General features: G+C 37.4%; 1 protein-coding gene across 1 annotated transcript in view; it reads left to right on the top strand.

Moving 5' to 3' along the window:
- The window catches only part of tspan9a (tetraspanin 9a), a 139508-nt gene that overhangs the window by 13031 nt on the left and 108537 nt on the right, over positions 1-17940 (top strand). The window contains exon 2 of the mRNA XM_037253320.1: positions 3025-3083. The gene's annotated coding sequence lies outside the window, so the exon portion shown is untranslated. The remainder of the gene's footprint in view (positions 1-3024; positions 3084-17940) is intronic.

Genomic DNA, 17940 nt, shown 5'->3' with positions numbered 1-17940 from the left:
TTCTGGCGGACTATTATGTTTTGTTGCTAATGTTCTTGCCATCCTTATCATCTTCCATGCCAAAGTTAACTTTCTCATATTCTACACATACTTATTTAGTTTCTCTATCCAACTTCAAAATGCCACACAACATTCATTGTTAATTGTACAAAAACATCAGGTAGTACAAACAAATATCAAGCTGTTCAAGAAAACATCTGGCAGTAGTAATAATTTTAAAACATAGTTTATTGTGAGTCACAAGGATCCGTGAAGAAATGTTCCCTTCATATGGCCTGAAGAGAAAGATGATACAGATGCTCTTAGTGCCTGCACTCATAATGATTGATCACACGCAACAATGTGTTAATGACCATGCAACAAGAATCTCATTCTTATTTATGGTGTGTTTAAAATGAAATATTTTCCAACTCGGAAAAGAGCTCAGTGCTCACTGCTTCTGAGTGTAAGTACCTCATTTTCTCCTTTTGGCCAATGCAAGGGGCAAGTAGTTGGATGAAAGAACTGATTGATGGATGCTGTTGACCACAGGTGACCACCCTGTTTATCTATACAAGTTTGACATTTTCCCTACACGTGAAAGTCAGTGTAGAGGACAAACATAAATAGAGGCATGACAAAATAGAGGGACCGTTTTTAATCAGTCATTTGAAAAAAAGCTTTTAGTCTTCTATCTATTTTGATGTTGCATGAGTATTTTTCAATCTCTGTGTTGCCAAAAATGATGCGATGAAGGAAAACAAAAATGATAGAGACATAACACCTCACACATATTTGTCAAAGCTTCAGGCAAATGTGGAAGGAATCTTGGCTCATAAGACTATTTATTCCCGATTCTGTCATAATTCACATACTATATGGTTGACTGGGAAAAATGAAAAATTTTACAACTGGATTCCATTCTTTGTAGATTTGTTGCTGGTCTTTCTCAAGGTGATACTTGAATCCTAACATCATTAGTCATGCACGCGGGAGGCACTCGCTCATGGAAGGATTTAAGCAGATGCTGATAATTCATTGGATGATAAAGAGGGATGCTAACCAAATAGCGGGTAAAAGGAGGAGCATGCAGGGTGTCACATTACTTCCAACAAAATCTTTTTCGACCACAAAATAATAAAAATAACACACTAAACAGTCTGGTATAGATTGGAAAGGAAATTAATATAGAAAAGAGAAGCTGGTATATTTTGTGAAGTTTTTAAGACATTTGTTTTACTACGACTATATACTACATGCATTTATCTATATTAAGAACCTTTCAAAGGTAAGGCAAATTCATATGATGGATCTGTAAACATTGTCCCTGTTCTTGGTTTACAATTGCAATCAAATTTTGAGTGTAATAGTTCCAAATACAGCCATAGAGAAAACGTGAGACAGCCCTTCTATCTTCAATTTACTTTTCATTTTAAATGGCAACTAAGTGTACATTTGTTTGAACCATTATTAATAACAACAAATATTGCTCATTGGAGTTTAATTCAAGCACCGATCCAGACACTTTCCAAAGGTTTTCTCGAGAATTAAAATAACTTTCAAAGTTCTTACATCAATAGCTGTGACAGTGTACTGCCTAAAACAATGCTTTTAGGCATTCCATGTTTCCTTTTGTGTCACTTAGTCACTTGATATACTTTTAGTGGCACCAGACATTATTAATTATCAAGATTTTAACATGGCTGACTCATATTTTCTTTTTCATTGCTCAACTTGAAGGCCAGAAAAAAAAAAAGTAAAATGCTTTTCTTGTATACATACTTACATATCTGTGGCTAAGTCTAAGAGGAGATACGTTTTCTTTGGATGCTCTTTATCTTTGCTCGACAGATTCTCATTTTATACAGAAATTGAAAAGTAAAATATTGAAGAGGTAAAACCTAAACGAGTCTGGCCCTCCGGGTGTAGAGGAAAGGAAAAAAAGAAAAGGCAAATGGGGAAGAGACAGTACTAAAAATACAGAGAAATAATTTCTCATGCTTCTGGCTTCATCAAAGAGCGGTCATCATATTTCTATCTGTTTTTTTACAGAGTCAGAGTTAATATTTTAGTCCGCATTTGTTATTGTAGGTCTGGTGTGTCCTTTCACATTGCCCATATGTCTGTTGTTAAGTATGAGCTCATAGACCGTGGTTTTGGTCCTATTTAGATTGTCAACTTGCTTCAATTGAACCCTTTCGTGAGCACTTGTTAAAATACTTCTTAATTTTCTTTTGTTGTAGTTGACATATATGTATAACTAAAACGATAATGATGATACTACTACGACGACGACTACGACTGCTACAACTACTACTACTACGACAATAACACCTACTATTACTAAAAATACACGCATACTCATATATATTTAGGTCATGTTTAAAGTTTTTCAAATATATGTGGTAAAACTTGAAGCTTTGCACTATGGTGATTTCACTGTAATATGTAATGCTTACCCAAATAAGGAGCCAGGAATTTAATTCAGTGTGGTAATTGTAACCATGAAATACTGTGGGCAGCATAAAACGTGTTTGCAAATTTACTTTCCACCGAAACAAAACCAAATGTCTGCACAGACCAATATATACATAATTCATGTTTTAACGGAACACAGCAATGGGAAACCACACAGTAATGAGTTTTTATCGCTCGGAAAATTTTTCAGGTATTTACAATCTTCTGGATCTGCAATTGCTTCAAAAGCTGTAGTAAGCCAATAATATCCATGTTAGTCTTCTGCTCTACTCATAATCACCAAATTTGTGTGACAGACTAATTTTGACTTAATAGTTGAGTTTGAGATGTACGGACAGCAGGCAAACATATCTTGAGTAGCAGTACATCTGCGTATATGTCCAGTGGCATGTTAAAGTTTTCATGACTTGCTTTCATTTTTGTTTTCTTACGCCAATGCTGTCATTTCCTTTCCATCTACTTTAAGAAGTGTATGACATCATTGTTCTGTAACCCTTTTTTGAATTAGCGGTAGAGTTAAAATGAGGAACTGGTCTTAGCATCTGTTTTTCTTCCTCTGTTTGACAGGCCATCCCAGGCGAGCCCGGCGGAATCATTTCCCTTGTTTCCAACCGCGTCTTGAGCAGGTGAGGAATGACGCTAGCTTCCACTGTGCCTTCTCAATCCATTAATGCAACGATGGCTCCCGATTCTTGTTTTGCTACTTAAAATGTTGAAAATAATCAGTTTGAAGATGCAAAGTAACTTTGGGGGGAAATGAATACAGTTGAAAACATAGAGTTCTTGACATATTCAATTAACCACCACCCGATGTAAGGCTTAGGCCACCGCAGCCCTAAATTAACAGCAATGGTAAGTACCCACATCTTTTTTGTTATGTTTAAAATTATGTTGAATATTTAATAAACTGTTTGAATATATTTTCATGCTAAAATGATATTATTTTTCTTAGAATCTATGATATGATATAGATATAGATAAAGAGAAAGATGTAAAATTAAAGTAATTTACTTAAAATGTTGAAAATAATCAGTTTGAAGATGCAAAGTAACTTTGGGGGGAAATGAATACAGTTAGTCAAGTCAAGTCAAGTTTATTTGTATAGCCCTAAATCACAAGCAGTCTCAAAGGGCTTCACATAGACAAAAATTGACAATTATTCGCAAAGCATCCCCTGATCTTAAGCTACCAGTTGAAAACATAGAGTTCTTGACATATTCAATTAACCACCACCCGATGTAAGGCTTAGGCCACCGCAGCCCTAAATTAACAGCAATGGTAAGTACCCACATCTTTTTTGTTATGTTTAAAATTATGTTGAATATTTAATAAACTGTTTGAATATATTTTCATGCTAAAATGCTATTATTTTTCTTAGAATCTATGATATGATATAGATATAGATAAAGAGAAAGATGTAAAATTAAAGTAATTTACTTGCATTCACAAACAGAAAAAACACATGGTTCGATGTTTTGCTTCATTTCATTTTTTGACAGAAAAATGAAATGAAGCGAAACATCGAACCACATGTTTTTTCAACTTTTTCTGAAATTTGGGTAGAAAAAGTTGAATTCAGTGTGAAATTCCTCATTCCTGCTCAAAACTGGACAAATTATAGTCCTCGATGTTGATACATGACCTCTTCTCGAGTTTATGACAAGTGGTCTAATAACTGAGTAAAACAAATATGAAACTTCCAAAAATAATACAAACACAATATAATGTTGTTTTACTGTGGTTGTGGATGTTTCCATGTTGCTCTTCAGTGTTTTATATTTAACAAACTTTGGAAGTATATTCTTGAAACCCAAAGAGGGCTGAGTTTATTTTTTTGGAACTGTCTCCTTACTCAAGAACTTACACATGTGCATAAACACTCCTGTTCTGTAGAATTTCTGTTTAGGCATTTTTTGGAGCTATAGTACAATTGAAAGTCTCTAGTTTATTTAATGTAATTAATTACGGTTATCAAATGCCTTTTTTCACACATGGCAGGGTAAGTAAAAATGAAAAAAGATCCAGTGTCGAAGTCCAGAGTAGTGAGAGAAAAGTTTCAGTACTGGCCCTTAATATGTATTTTCCTTTGAAACTGACAACAAACAACCACCCAAAAAGTTGCACACAATTCATATTTCAGCACCATCGATTGATATGGTATGATTCTTAGATGTGTAAGAATGCTGCAGATCATAAATCCTGGACAGCAGCCCACCCTCTCTACATGAAACCTTGTAAACATTATATTGGACAGATGTGGGGGGTTTTACCAAATCGTCATGACATTAAATCACCAGCAAATAATTTTGTTTTATTTATATAGGCGTTTTTTTGGGCATGTGAGTACACCCGCCGTTCAATGGAATCAATTCAGAGAAGCAAAACAATATGATCCTCCTATCCATTTTACCCTTGCGGATATCCTCCTGCAGGTGAGCAGGAGTCTATCTTAGCTGATTGTGGGCAAGCGGTGGAGTCGGCTAATGCAATTATAATTAGCAGCAACATGACTTCAGATACTGTAATAACAAAGATGTTCTTATTAGTTTCAGTCGATGGCAGCCCACTGAGATGGATAAAAAGTTATGAATTTTGCTGCTTAGCACATATTCCCCAAATGTAATATTAATCAGAATGCCGTTTTTAGACTAGCAGGAGTACATACAACATATTGTAAAGAACATTTTGGGGATTACTTCCCCTTTAAAGTCAAAACTCTTGACATGAGTTGTAGTCTGCTCCCTCCATCATGCATTATAATCACTTATTTCTATTGTGCAAATGATTAATAGTAGTGTGAGCAAAGTATTGCAAACATGAATACACTGCAACCACAAAAATAACCAAATTGTTAAATTAATTCCGCTCTGACTGGCGGTCAACATTAGTGGAATTCTGGGAGCAGAATTTTTTATATACCACTTGTATTCATGTTACTTGGTCTTAAGTCAGCTTAGTGATATATTCTTTATTTTAAGACTGTTACTGAGATTTTAGAAGATCTTGTAGTTCACGATGAGTTGGGCCAAAATTCCAGCAGAGAACATACTTTGTAAGCATAGCAACAGTAAAGGGAGCGACAATATTCTTCGAATGCATAAATACACTTTAAATAATATTTGTGGCTATGACACAGTTGAGGCCATTTTGGATGTTCCAGTTTGAGACGATAGTAAAATGAGGGAGTGTGACGCCAATCAGTACACTGAGGATGAGGGGGGCAGGACGGGACCTGAAAAAAAGTCACAGTATTTCACAGGCCCAATTTATGTTCTTGTGTAAAAAAACATCAAAGCTTGGCTTCATTGCTCCTCGTCGCCACAGATCTCCCCTGCCTCTGTGTTTGATGGCTGTGTCAGCACACCACAAAACAATATCCTTTGTTTGGTGCGGCCAAATGGGTTCACTGAAGACCCTGGCCTTTAAAAAGCTAAGAATACGGCATAGTGATGTGCTCAGCCCCCCACCAAACGCACGCACACACGTACACCCCCCCATATATATATATATATATATACACTACCGCTCAAAGGTTTGGGGTCACAAAATTGTTTGGGTGACCCCAAACTTTTGAACGGTAGTGTAAATATTATTATAATAAAATATTATGAATTAAATATTATAAATTATATTTTATATTTGTATAAGATTATATATAATCTATGAATATAAGTATACATATATATTATAAGATTTTTTACACAGAAGATTATATATATAATCTATAAACAATTATCTAAATAAATATAATCACTACCGTTCAAAAGTTTGGGGTCACCCAAACAATTTTGTGACCCCAAACTTTTGAACGGTAGTGTATATATATGTATATATATGTATATATATATATATATATATATATATATATATATATATATATATATATGTATGTATGTATGTATGTATGTATGTATGTATGTATGTATGTATGTATGTATGTATGTATGTATGTATGTATGTATGTATGTATGTATGTATGTATGTATGTATGTATGTATGTATGTATGTATATATATATGTATGTATGTATATATATATGTATATATGTATGTATGTATGTATGTATGTATACGTATATATATTTGGTCTCTATATAAATACTTTAAAACTCACATAATCAAGTATTATGAAACTCCTTGTAGATTACCCTTGTATACATGATTTAATTTGGCATCGTGTGACACTTGTTTGACAAAAGTGCTCATAGGTTATGGTTTGGTCTTAGTATTTCACGGGCACTGTAATTTAAACAGCAAACGTTCTGAACTTAACCTTGCCTTGTATGCCACCTAGTGACATTTGAGAGACACCGCATAGGGGGAAATAGCATCCTGCATACTTTGAGGGTTGAGCATGTCATGTGTGTTAGTTTTGTCAAACATCTAGACATATTGCTAGTGCTGTATATATTATTAAGATCCAACTGTCTGTCTTCTTTCTTTTTGAATAACTGGTTGAAGACTTCACCTCGTCTCCTTTATGAATGTGGTATTTTCTTCACGCTTATCCCTGCAGGAATACTCATGGTGTGCTTTTGCACTGTCACTTTCTTTGCTTTCCGGTGCTTTTCGCTCTGTGATGACTTCAACCTGTTTATGTCATTTGCATAAGCCGACTTCACAAATCTGTCCCTGCCCCTGCGTCTCGCACAGTGAGCTGCCTTTTCAAAAGGAATAGTGAATGACTACATTTACGCTCCCAGTCTATTTCAGGCTCAACGATGACAATTCTCATGTATTATAATCCGATAACCTTGTCCAAATGCTGTCAGTCAGCCACGTGATGTGATCTGACCTAATGTAGCAGCGATTCGTCAACCCTGTCTCCTCGCCTCTACCCACAGCGGGAGCAATTCTTTAACCCTCTGTATCGATCCACATTTGGCCAAGGCTCTTCTTTACCCACCCTCTGTGTAATGATCATGATCAGTCTCAGTCCTCAGCCCAGCTGCTAATGAGCTCTGCACTTTGGGGTCAGAATTAACATGGAAGTGTTAAAAGAGGAAGTGCAAGACTGGCTTGGTCGTCGAACACTCTTGGCATTAGGAGGACGGAATATGGAATGCTTGGGCAGGAAGTGTGGTGACAGCCGCAGATGCTTTGTGGTCAAACTTCACATGACTATCTGTACACAGGGAAGTATGAGGGTAATTTTATCCCACCATGATGCATGTGAATGCTTGTGCATGGGACAAATTTAGCCATGGCCTCAGATAGGCCGATCCTTACAACAAACACCACGAGTTGACTAAATTATTGAGACACATTAGCCATTTTGCTTGAAAAAAAAAGTAAAGAATGACTTTAATTAGATTTTACTAAATTATTTCAAAAATATTTTTGAAACCTGAGCTTATGACATATGACACATTTTGCATACATTTGCAAAACATTTCTGATGTTTGTTCTAGAAAAACAGTTTAATTTGCACCTCTAGGCATTTTAGAGCTTTCAAGTAACCATAGAAGCATGTTTTTACAATTTGGGGGGGAAGCCCAATTACCTCAAGAAAATCTGTGCAAGCACAGGGAGAACATGGAAACAGACATCAGTCAAGATTTGAACCCACAACCTCTCAAGTGTGACCTAGAGCTGCTAATCATGATTTTATTATGCTGCTTCAGTTGATTCAGGATCAAAACAGTTATTTTTCTTTTTGTTCTTGTCAATAAAATATTGTGAAGACATTTAATTGGAAAATATTCATCATAAAAGTACAAAGGCTCACATTTGAAATATTGCCATCATTTTACCACAAATATTGACTAAGATCTAACTGTTTGATTAAAGCTCCACAGAAGCTGGTTTTAATAATAGTAATAATTATAAATAAATAAATGAAACAACATATTGATGTTGTTTTATTTGATAGCATTTATTAGAGATACTTTAACATAAATCTTTAAATATTTATTTACAAACACTAAAATTGTTTAAATAACCCAGAGTAAAGTATTTGAGCCAATTACTTGGTGTATGTTCTCCAGTAGAGACTGGAGACTGTTGGTTTCACTAGTGGATAATGTTCCTCGTGCTGTTTCTTTCACTAAAATCTCTGGCAGTCTGTTCATAATTGCAGGTTTATGGTTGTATGTAGCCGTATTTTTGCAAAAGAGGATGAGAGCTCTGCATTACGCAGATTGCCCATCTGTGCAGTTTGTTGTGGCACTTAGAATTCAACCGTTCGAAGCGGATTGTGCATTGGCAATCAAAAAAGAGAAATAAATTATTCAATGTCTCATACTTATTTGTGGGTTAAATATGCAACTGAATAAATGCTGGGTGTGGTTTAAACGCTTTATGTGTGCGAGACGTGTGAGTGCATTCTTAACAATTAGCTTAAGTTTTATGTGTTTCTAATTTTGTCTTTTATTTATCTCTGTGGTCTCGACGATTATTTTGTATTTCCTAAGAGTCATAAACAATGACTGAGTCTGGCAGTGAGTCCAATTTTCACTGTCATTGTATGACATCAAGGGGACTATATATTTTCCTTCCCAAGACATAATACAATAAAGCAATGTTTGCAACAGTGCTAACAGGACACCGGTTCTGCCCCAAAACAACAATTTATTAGTTTAAAAGAAGAGATTTAAGTTAAAAAAATGCCTTACTCTGTTTATAAATTTCAATACCTTTATGGAACCCTATTTTTGTGAACTGTAGGCTTTTGGACTTTGATCAGTATTTGGGAGTAAGAGCTACATAAATAATCTTGACTTGGTTTAAAAAAAAAAATAAAAAAATAATTTCTCCCATTTATTTTTGTTTTGACTACTTGAAAAGTTGAAATTCATTGACACTGATTTGGGTGAAATTTGGTCTTGTAGTTTTACACCTATTACCGTAATTTTCGGACTAAAAGTCGCTCCGGAGTACAAGTCGCATCAGCCATAAAATGGAGGTGAAAGAGAGCTCCGTAGAGTAGGACCGGGCGTGCGTAAAAGCCATGTCCGAGCCCCATCCACCGTCCCCGGACAGCCACCCGGCCGAGCGCCAGCCCCCGACTTCTATCCACGGAGGTGAAAGAGAGCTCCGTAGAGTAGGACCGGGCGTGCGTAAAAGCCATGATAGTTTTTCAAACCTTCTGTGTCACTCCAAATCCTTAAATCCTTCAAACTCTTCGTCCTCCGTGTCACTTAGAAACAAAGCCGCTAATGATGCCGGTAGTATGTGGGGCCCTTCGTCATCTTCGTCATCCCGTGATCAATCTGTGTCCTTTTTGTAAACAACCGCCGCGCCACGCCGCGTCGCGCTGCTGACGTCACTTGAAATTCAAATTACGGTAATCCCTTGCTACATCGCGGTTCGTTTATCACGGTTTCACTTTTCACTTTGAAAAAAAACACATAAGTCGCTCCTTATTATAAGTCGCCCCCCCACCCAAACTATGAAAAAAACCGCGACTTATAGTCCGAAAATTACGGTAAACACATTCTAAGGCTAATGGCACATAAGTATCCATCCATTATGACTTGTCCTTATTAGGGTCATTGGCGAGCTGCATCCTGTAACTTTGAATGTGAGACGGAGTACATCCTGGACTCGACGCCAGTCAAACGTTTTAGGAATGTGGAAGAAGTGAGTCTGGTATTTACTGACGCAACCACTGCAAGATCATGGAAAGAACAAGAGCAGAACTTGATAGTCTAGTTTGAGAAAGTGCAAACCTCACTGTACCTCCAGTAACTAAATATGTCAAGATTCATATTATTTTCTATTTCTAATATCCAGCTGTTACTAATACAAACTATGCCCTGGAATTATATTTCTTCTTAGAAGCATCGGGTGAAAATATTGCATTACAGATGTTCTTCAGTTCCTGCAGTGGACTCCCGTCAGTGTCAAAGGGAATGTGGCATCAAAATTTTTTTTCCATCTTTAGTCACAGCCAGGCTAAATGACATTAATTTTTATTGTTGTGTTTGTGTGCGAGAGTGCTTGTGTGCTGGCACATGCATAGGGTATCTTGACATCATTCAAATTCAAATAAGCTGCTGTATGAGTCTCACTCAACAGCACATGCTTATAAAATAAAGGCTTTCAGGGATTTCAAAGACAGACTGAAAATGTGCACTGGCCAAAGGCTTTTAAGAAAGGTTGTAGTCTTCGTTTTACTTCAATTTTAGCTCAGCAAGATTTTCTCGTTTATTTTTTCAACAGGATCTTTCTTTCACACTGTCGCATAAAATGTGGTGACCGGCTTTCTATAACTAAAGGACTTTGGCTGTTCTTTTAGTTGTTGATGTTAGTTATTGGCGAAGCAGCACTGTGAAACATGGTCAGCACATATGCCTCACAGATCCTGTTCTGATCCTGTTTTAAATCTCCCTTTTGAACATTACTGTGACCGACTGGCAGTCTACCAATGATGTAACCACTTCTTACCTGCGTCACAAATGAGGACAAGTGAGAGACAAAAAGGATGAATGAGTTACTGGCAAAATTATTGTAGAAAATGCTTTAAAGAGGATTCTCGATCTTTTGGATATTCTTCTGTAATTTGAAAGACAACCCAGACTTTTATTACCATTTTAGTTTGTTTGCATTATTTAAAGACTCACTAATTCGAGACAACACACATTCAAAGCTTTGATTCTCTCGCTTATTATCAGCTGTTGCACGCGACTACAACAACGGACCGTGACTAATTCCTGAAATAACTTATTGTCTCGACTAAGTGTCTCCGTCTTTGTGAATTTGGGCCCTTGTGCCACTCGCACCACAGGTGTGTTTGTTTTGATGTCTTTAGCGCTCTGAATTGTTGTAATGACTCTGCAAACCTCTTGTTCAGCTCATGGGTGGGCCCATTGCTGTGCTAAACCAACAATCAGATTGAATATTTTTGTACGAGACAGTGTGTGCATATAAAAATATTGGACATAAAACTATGAACCCAAAATAGATTAGTCCATTTTCAGTTTTGATCACAGAAAAAATGTCATATAAGGTCAAAATTGAATTTCTGAATATATTATTTTCAAAGCTTTTGATGATACTTCAATCATGTCCACACTGTTCAACAATGTGATAACAAAAAACCTAAAACAATATTTGATATATGGCAAGTTATTATTGTTGAGTTGTTGCTGATCCCTTTAAAAATGAAAATAATAATGAAAAACATTTGTGACATCAATGGCATCCCTTGCCTACCCTGACCGCACGTCTTTACTACAAGTTGTCTACCACAACTCTCACCTGATCTTGCATACTGAATGCAAATGTCGCAAAATCTCTTTGCAGACATGCTGGTTGATAGTAAGGTCCATGCTGAAGGGGAAAACTCATATTTGGGGTTTGAAATATATCATTTGTGACATTAGTCCCAGAGCTAGTCTGACAATCCACATAGTACATGGGGATTAAATGAAACTGGCTGTAGATTGTTTGGCTTTGGCAAACAGTGAGTCAATATGGACTGAACGACTATGTGTGGAGGAAGACGAGATCTGCCATATTGTGTTGTGCAGCGACGTTGGAGACCTGTGAGTGATAGCGGGAAGGAGCGCTCCTGACAGTGTGTCTCACTGTTCATTCAGCATGCACTCAATGTCATCTTTCGCCTTTTATTTGTGTCACATGTGTTTGGCAGGACTTTGTCGCTGCAAATGCAGACCAACCAATTATACTTCCTGATTTTGCACCTTGTACACATGGTCGTCTTTTTACGCCTTTCATTAAATTCCATCTGGAGTCACTATTGTTGATGATTTGTGACTGTGATTTGTTTTGTATAGAATTGGCAGCCAGGGTGTTTCGAATGGCTTCTTCCACCAATCCCAGGGCATCCAAGTAAAAGTCATAACCTTCATGAGTCATGTATGCATTTATTTAATTTCTTTCACAGTCATATTTTCCAGAGGAACAAATTCTATGTTAAAGCTGGTCTTTGCACGATACATGACGCCATTATGACAGTGAGATTTACGCTAACTTAGAAGGAATGTACTTGTACACATCTGGGTTGAGGGTAGGTGTTTCATCGCATTGCATTGGATCTCTCTCAAAAGCCACTGAGCGTGGTCACCAAGATACAGAGTGGGTAAACATTGGCCTGACGTCAGGAAGACAGCGTGGAACCTAATTGGTCACACCTTTTTGCTGAAGTATCATACTGTGTGGTGCCACTACCTTGTCTCTCCCTCAAGACTCCCGCCTCCGACTTGAATCGTTCTCTCTAATTAGAAAGGGTAACTTTGAAAAGACTAACAAAGCAGTGTTATAATTAGCGGGGCATATTAAAATCACAACCATGAAGCGTGTCATTAAAAATCACATGCCGCAAGCCACCTCCGCTTTGCCAAATGAAAAAAAGCTTACAGGGGTTTATCGTTTCATTGCGGCAGTCCCCTATATGTCATTGACCTGCTTTTTGGCCCTAAACCTTTTCTTTAATGGAGATGAAGAGGCACCTCGACTGATATTGGTTTACTAGTCGCTCATCGTCAAGGGACAATCAGAGCCCCAGCAGTCTTGTCGAGGGTATGATTGAGCCATTTGAAAAGTCACATCTAGACGTCTCGTTATTAACACGTCTGCCAAACTACAGATAAATTAGAGCCGCAGCAGCAGCAGCGGCAATGGGGGTGTTTAGAAAAAAGCAATCTCCGCAGAAATGTCTTTTCCTATTCCACATTTTTCTACTTGTTCCTCATGGACAGTAAAAAGATGAGCGGCAGAGTGGGGAACAGGTGTGGGTTTGTCTAGTTGCCGGAGTGGGCGGAACTGTCATGTACTCGCCAGCCTGCCCGTTCAACAATCACGATCAGACTATGGTGTTCTCGATTGCCCAAACCTAGAAAATAAAGACGCACGATTATACTTATAAAGCTACCGTATTTTTTAGACTATAGATAACTCCGAAGTCTAAATTGCAGAAGCCGAGACCAAGAACTGAAGAGGTTGGCCTCGCACCTAAAATCGTTTCATTTAAAAATATTTTTTTCCTAATTCATAACAGTATTAACCAAACCAAGCATTTATTTATTTTCAAATACTTTATACAGCTATTCTTTTGACTCTCATTAGGTTTTACAAGTGGTCCCAACAGTGATTAGCATGTTTGAAAACTGCCCTATTTTAACACAGTCCAGGCAAGGATGCCTGCCACCTTGATGTAGGCAATGTTCCCTCTCTCCAGTATCGAGTGGCATGGCAAGGAGAGGCAGACAAATTGGGAGGTGAGGTTGAGCTTTTATATACCTCAGCTGGAACCAAAATGTGGAGCTCTACCATTGCCAAGATGGCCGCATGCCTGCAAACGCTCCCAAACAAGGTGGATAGGGGCCCAGCGTGGCGTTGTTAGACATTGGTATTCCTTTGGATCTGTAGTTTGGCACATGCACAGCATTTCAGACCGGCCACTTGCCGAGTCTCTCAACATTTGCTGTCAATTGGTATATTGTGTTGTACATTAAAAAACATTGGAATTTGCTGTGACCATCAGTTTTTTTATTCATACTTTGATAGACCTTTACTCAGAGGACTAACACAATGTGTGTTAGATGGATGTGCATGTCCTCTTTGCAAAGAAACTCTAGCAGTATTGCCACACTGTTTGAAGAGTCTTTTTATACTGCCTCTTGCAGAGCACACAGCTCATTCTCAAGTATTGTAACACATCAAGACGAGAAAATCGTCTTCTGTATTGAAGTGACATATGAGGTTATTGCACCCATGTTGCTAATGATGTTTACCACTCACATGCAATTGTATTTCATTTGCTCCACACGGCTCCCACGTTACACCCCTTGCTTGTCCCTGCTTTCATTTAGACACCCTTAACCACTCTTTAGTTTTCTCTGTTGGAACTACCAGCAAGTCAATTGCCTTAAAATGAAACTCATGGGAGACAAATGAAATAATAGTGATAATTTGATTTAATTATCAATACTTTTAATTATAATCTACGAATCCAATGTGGCATTACTAGGCACAAAGAAATTTTAATGACATGAGCCATGCACACAGATGAGTTTCAATTTACTGTTTGCTTATTTATGGCTTTGTTATGCCTGTACCCCATTGAGTAGTGAACGTTGGCAACCGTAACTAGTCCCCCAAAAAATGTTGTGGGAGAACTTTGTGATTCTGCAGCTAGAAAGTTGATTTTTCCACGGGTATTAAAAAAATAATCTGGAATGACTTGAATCTTTGGAAATGATTTGCAAAACCAAAACATTGTGGTTATAAAATTATCAACATCAATTTGTCTCTCTTGTGTAGATTTGCATTATTTGTAAAACATTTGACCAAACTATGGGCTTGAGGCAGAGGAAATTATATGTAAACATACAGCACAAAGTGTGATAAGTAGTTGTGATTCAGCAAAGCAGAAAGTTTATTTTTTAATTTATTATTTTTTTCATTGACAGACAAGTCAATTTTACGATTCAATAACATTTGCTTTATGCAATGGAGACAGCTTTCTTATTACGCGCACCAATGACGTGCCGTCATTTTTTGTAGACAACTATATGTGATGTTAGATTCAGTCGAAGCCTTTATGAAAGAAAGACAAAGAAAAGTGTCACCTCATTTTCTCCCGAAATAGTTCTACTCTCTTCCGCATCGCTTCGCTGTATGTATGAGCCCTAGTGTAGGACCATCTTTGATGTTCACCCATCAGTGGGATGGAAAAGAAAAACAAAACTAGAATAGGAGAGAATAACACATTTTAAATTTTACATAAACTTTGTATAACCTCAAAAAAAATCTACTTTTAACATTAAGGAAGAAACAAAACAGTCAAATAAAACAGTTGTGTGTTTTGTTTCATGAATTCCTAATTGTCCCAGACTGTTGTTGTGGCCACTCAGCAAATTATCTTTAGTGAATGAAATCAGCTTTAAGACACACTTTGGCGTGAAGACTCTCAATTCCAGACTGACATTTTTGAAATATTGGTCAATATTTAAGGTTCTGTGCTGTGCAAAACCAAACAGAAGGCTGTGAACTTTGCCAAGTGGTGATGACGATAGGTTTGGTCGACAAGCATCGAAACCATTGTTCTCTTTATAACCCCTCGTGTGCAGTGTCCTGTCAGATGTGTGTGTCCATTTCTGCCAAATATGCCCCCTTGCAGGAGTGTGTATTCACAGATGTCACAGTATGGTTTGTCCTTGCAGGAGTGTGTATTCACGCATGGTGTGTATTCAGCATGGTTTGTGCCCTTCCTAGCCCCTACTAATTTTGGCAAAGTGGACCGCACAGCTGCTTCTGCTTGCATTCTGGATCAAGATTAAAAAGTCCTTCAAGATGAAGACAGAAGATCAACAGCTAGTTGCGCCTCTCATACCAACTTGAAAGAGTGTCAAAGGCAAAACATCTATATGCACATAAACATGCATGCCACACACGCATTGATAGATGATGACAGCAGTTTATCTTGTGACCGAGGTGATAACCTGCTCTTATGACTTTTCCAAAATTGTGAAATTTCTCTTGTGGCTCAGCATTGTCTCAGCGGGTCAGGGCTACTGGAAATCAAACTTATCGAGGTATAGGAAACTGAGAAATTAGTTATAAGGGCGATTAAGTACCATTTGAATTTTTCTCGTGACTGAGACATCTGTTGTCTAAAGTACATGCATACAGTGGGAGGTAAAGAGCTACAGCAGATGGAGAAGAAAAAATGCATTTTCTTTTTTTCTTTTATATTGTGCTGTTATTGAGCATACAAACAATCCGAGAATGTGAGACTAATGATGACACTGTAACAATGGTACTGGTCCGATATGTTTGAAGTTCCTGGTAGTTCCACAGTAAAAAGAAAAAAAAGCTCACTGTTGTAGCTTTGAGAAGGGTGTAGATGTTAATGTAAGCTACAAAGATTTAATGGTTACAGTTTGTGAGATGGAGGCTGCAAACTGGCAGCGACTGTGATTGCAATGATCATACACCGTTTGTATAATTGTATCAACTGTCGCAGTTTTTTTTAAGGTTACCGCTGCACAAAATGCTGCATTATTGATGAGTTATGCATCGTCTGCAATAACCAGATATCATAATTATGTATTGCATATTGTTTTTGAATTTTAAATGTTATTAACATAAAAATACATTATTATTACATTTTCCCCCCAGCATTTTCAGTAGTTTACTTTGGATTCCGTTTGCATTCTGTCATCCTTGTCCGAGTCCATCTGTTTATTTTCCTCCCACACATACGTACATAAGCTCATCTCAAGCACTGAGACCATGGGAAGTTAGTAAAATGACAACAGCCTCAAAACAGTATTTATCTTAAACAATGACTTTATTGTAAACATACAGATTTTATATGTTTTGCAGGCTTGGGGAGTAACGGAATACATGTTCCGGCATTATGTATTGAGAACACAAAAAAATTTAACTGTATTCCGTCCATTTTGCGAGCCACTTTTCCTCATAAGGGTTGCAGGCGTGCTGGAGCCTATCCTCGTAGACTATGGACAGTAGGCGGGGGACAATCATTGTTGGTTTAGTGTCTATTTTTTTGTACTACTAATTTTGTAGTACTAAAGTGACACCAACTACTGGCAACCGACTGATTCTCGTTATAAGCTTTAAAAGCCACTGTAGTCGGGGGGGTAATTGAACTAGACTGCAAAATATTTAGTCCTCAAGAAGACTTGAGAACCCTTGATGGAAATCATTTTGCATTTAGTCAGCTTTTTACCTGCTTAATTGCAAATCAGAGCCTTGCTGCAGGGTGCACACTCTACTCTTAAATTTAATGCAATTTGTTTTCCCCTTCTTTGTCCAATGAGAGGCTATAATCATTGATAACACAACCAGCCAGCCTTAGGGCATGTGTACAGAATCTCCTAGTTGTCTTGTTTGTTGTGTGGCACACGTTTTGCAGCATGATAGCCATCTGTTCAACAGGCACCCGTTGCTCCTTCTGCAGGAAATCTGCATGACCACTCTGGAATAAGAAAAATGTGAAATAAAAATCGCAATTCAATAACATTTTCAATCCACTCCATGTGACTGTTAACTTTCTGCACCTGTCATTCTTGAGTCTTGTTTGTATCCATGTGATCAATGTATTGCTTCACTTCAGAAAGAGTTTAGATTAACAACTTGTTTACCATTTCTGCAAAAACTGTATTTTCAGTGTTATTGACAACTTTGCACTGAGTTTCTCTGGCACTGAAGAACTTAAATCGAATTGAACTGAAGCGAATTACTGTGAAATCCGTTTGTGTAACAAATAAAATAGCTCCATGATAAATTGTGGAATTACAGGCACTTGCCAGGATTAAGATTATTTTGGGTCACCCTGTCACATTAGTTCTTGCATTCTTATGGTTACAGTTTGGTTTAGTAGTTTCTTTCAATGAGTGTGTCATTATTGTTGTTATGACAGTAAATTATTATTCCTGTGTATACATTATCTAAATGTATACAGTACGTACATGCCAATTAAACAGTCATGTCTTCAAGTTAAGAGTAAAGTATCGCAGTCCTGGTGGCGATACCCCCACTGATGAAGTTG

Source organism: Syngnathus acus, chromosome 6 (assembly GCF_901709675.1).
Source record: "Syngnathus acus chromosome 6, fSynAcu1.2, whole genome shotgun sequence".
Lineage (NCBI taxonomy): Eukaryota > Metazoa > Chordata > Actinopteri > Syngnathiformes > Syngnathidae > Syngnathus > Syngnathus acus.
This window is presented reverse-complemented; position numbering and strand designations above follow the sequence as displayed.